Source organism: Bactrocera dorsalis, chromosome 1, assembly GCF_023373825.1.
Source record: "Bactrocera dorsalis isolate Fly_Bdor chromosome 1, ASM2337382v1, whole genome shotgun sequence".
NCBI lineage: Eukaryota > Metazoa > Arthropoda > Insecta > Diptera > Tephritidae > Bactrocera > Bactrocera dorsalis.
This window is the reverse complement of record NC_064303.1, coordinates 31,719,221-31,722,982: the sequence shown is the minus strand read 5'-3', so window position 1 is coordinate 31,722,982 and position 3,762 is coordinate 31,719,221.

The window sequence follows — 3,762 nt, the reverse complement described above, 5'->3', positions numbered from 1 at the left end:
TCCTGCGGAAGATTTATATACCTTTTGCGCATTGGCAACGGCGAATACCGCAGTCGATAGAACGATGCGTACGAGATATGCGTCGACATTTTTATATGTAGTTCAATGAATTAAGAGACAGTGGCTACGCCGACTGGTCATGTCGTTCGAATGGATGGAAACACTTCAACTCTAATAGTTTAACCGGCGGGAAAAGTAGAGGAAGAGGAAAACGACCACTCCATTGGAAAGATCAGGTGCAGAAGGACCTTCTAAGATTGAAATCACCGATTGGCACTAAACAGCGAAAGGAACCTGGTGCGCTGTTGTAAACTGACATCCTTGCTGTATTTATTGTATTTTATGGGAAGACAAGAGTATAAAAGTAGACCCTGAAAAGTGGGTATCATTTTGAAAAAGATAGTTTTGTGAAATTCGAGTTTAAACTTTCTTGACTAACCATTTTGGATGCCGTTCAGTAAAATACCTATATCTCTGAAAATAATTTGTATTTTGAAAAATCTTCTTGCAAACATACCTGAAATATACACTTTTTTAGGAAACTTTCCGCTCTACAAGAATCTGCGTCGTAAAAAATGTATGCGAAACGGTTCACTGATTTTTAATTTTTATTTAAATGAGAAACTTTGATTACTAACCGACACCAAAGCTAAAGCTCCTGTTTTACGGAGTTCTTGGCTTATTCGAATTCGATATAGTTATTGTTTTGGCGCACCTTAATACATATATTAAATACTGAAATACAAAAACAGAAAAAACAACTGATAATAGAAATTTATTTTATGAACCCGAATTTCTCGCGTAAATTATGTAAGAACATATACTCGTACTTGTATATGTGTGTGCATAATTATGCTCATGCTGACGCAGTGTATTCAAAAATCTTATCAGGCGCTCCGCATAATGCCTTCTGAGGTAATTAAAAGTGGTAGCGCCGCGTGTGGGCCAATTATTTTGCGAAGCGCGTGTGTGTCTTTTATGCGTAAACATAATTTGTATTGATTAATGAGGCATTATCAATAACTACTTATGTGATAAAGAAGCTAATTCCTGAATATGTTTTATGACAAGCTTTTGTTTTTGAGATAAACAACTTTTTACGTTTTACAATTGAACTTGTTTACCCCCCTGGAACAAATGTATGTAAGTACACATAGTTGTATGTCTACACAAGAGCGATTTGTTTTTGCAGAATTACTTGGTATTTACCTTTATAAGTGCAATCAACTTGTTGTAAACATGTTTTGCGAACTTTGTAATCGACACACATACACATAAACAAGCATATTACCGTTTCTCAAACGCTTTTAAAAACTAATAAACACCGTTATAAAATGTGGTACAAACTATTATAATAGTAAACAAGTTATTGGCACCTACTGAGTATTACATAGTCATAGGTGAAAGGTGAGGATTGAATAATAATTTTAATTATGTGGAAAAGAAAATTGCTAATTTTAGTATAATATGAATAAAGAATCTAGAAAATTATATATTGTCACATGCAACTAAGTGACAGGAAGTTGCAAAAGAATCATTTGAAAATTATGAAAAGGTACCTTCTAAGAAGTAATTAGGATTCAAAGAGTCTCCTCTATATGCCTTGAATCTTTGCAACCATTTTCTTTACCGATAGCCCGTGCGCCTGGGTCTTCATCCAGTCTTGGGAAGAACAGCTTCAGTTCTACCGCTTTCACTCAATGAGTGCCACGGTTAACTACCTCTTGGCTATTTCGCTAGCCGTCCCTGCACATGTCGGGGCAAAATTGAGTTCTAGTGAAACTAAAATGTTCCTATAGGCTCTATGGCCAGTAGAAACGATGCAAGAGGAACGAATTAGCATTTTGCTGGCAAAAGTCTTTGCCATAACGTGTAACCATACTCAGCGACAGTCAAGCGACACTTTAAGCAATCTCCGCTAACGAGATGAAAGCGCTCTAGCACAGCCATGGCCGGGAATGAACTTGCTGATGAGCGGCACCTGCTTTCAACAAAATGGAGCCAATTATCACACATCGCTTCAATCAATGCATTTATTGAGAGAACACTTCGGTGAGCAGATAATTTCACGTTTTGGATCGGTCGATTAGCCACCAAAATGATATCACACCTATATGATGATATCAAAAAGTCTTCCTGTGGGGATATAAAAAGTCGAAAATCTATGCGGACAATCCCGTTCCGATTCATGCCTTGGAGTAAAACAGCAGGCGTGTCATTCGCCAGTTACCAGTCGAAATGCTCAAACGAGTCATCGAAAATTGGACTCAACGGATGGACTCTCTGAGACAAAGTCGCGGCTAACATTTGAAAGAGATAATCTTCATCGAATAAATATCTTCCAAATTATACTAAACATTCCCCATTAAATTTGAAGTTTCTGTTTGTTTTTTCGTTAAAAAAGTAGGCAACCTCGAAATTGATCTTCAGCGTGATGAGCTGAGTTGATTTAGCCAATGCTCTTTTGTGGGCCAGTGGTTGGTTATCTGACGTTTTGACCGTATGTATATACGTGAAGTTTGAATTAAAAAGTTTGAAATATCGACCTAGAATTATGTAAATGTCCTTTTTTCAAAAACGTTTATTACAAAAGGTCAAGAATTTCATTTTAAAGATTTTATAAAAATATGATTCTAACACGGTTTAAATTTAAAAAAGAACTGTTAACGTTGGAATCTGTTTTTTTTTATTTTAAAAACTGAAGCTTCAGGGGCGTTTGCTAAAAAAGACTTGGCAAGTAATGAATACCTTAATATGCGATGTAACCGTAGTTAATGTTCTATTATTTTATTTAAAAAGGTTTACTACCTCTGAACCATAATCTATTACAAAAGTATTATGTGCTGTTTTCTTTATGTTTAATGCAATGCTATTTATTTGGTCATATGACAGGTCTTCTGAACTCTCTCTACTCTGCATAATTTATTTTGCAATAATATATTATTTTTTTTAGAATCCTTACAAACAAAAAGTTTATAAAAATTTCAGAATTAGCTCAAAAATGTTGTGCTCGGTAAATGGTCATGAAACTTCTAGGTGATCGTGAATCTTTGCATCTAATTTTTGGCATTTTCATAAACAGAGACTGTCTTCACAATTTGAATAGAATGTTTCTAATTGTAAGGAATTATAGTATAGTAAAATCCAGTTTATTTGAAGATACACACATTGTTGTAAGGTATTAGAACTTATTTGATTTCAAGCTCCATTGTTGTTAAGGAAATCGTCAACATTTGAAGTTAACTTAACAAAGAGTAAATAATTTATAACATACGCCGCCATACTAATATTTATTAAGCAAATATTTTTAAATAAAGCTCATAATTTTGTTTGCATAGTTTTAGGCGTTTTTAAATAGTTATATTTATAATGCTCGCTTATCACATAAAGAAAGTAGAGCAAACTCAAGCAAGCACATAAGTATAAATATACATAGTACACGATTAGTTTACTATACCTTCGCTATAGCTTGCTGATAAGCGATTTTGCGCCCAGCCGATTTAAGTACAAATATGTAATAACGAAATTTTATAATACAATATTAACACATATACAAAAGTGTAAAGATACACTGTTAGGCTTAAATAATGTTACATTTTTGAACATTGCAATATAAAAATTAATATTTTTGAGCTTATAATTTCTACGAATATCATTGAAATATTGGAAATTAAAAAAAAATATTATTGTCAAAATTATATATATACAGTCTGTCAAGTAAGAGCGGGGTCGACTTTATCGAGCTAATGAAAGATTACGCTC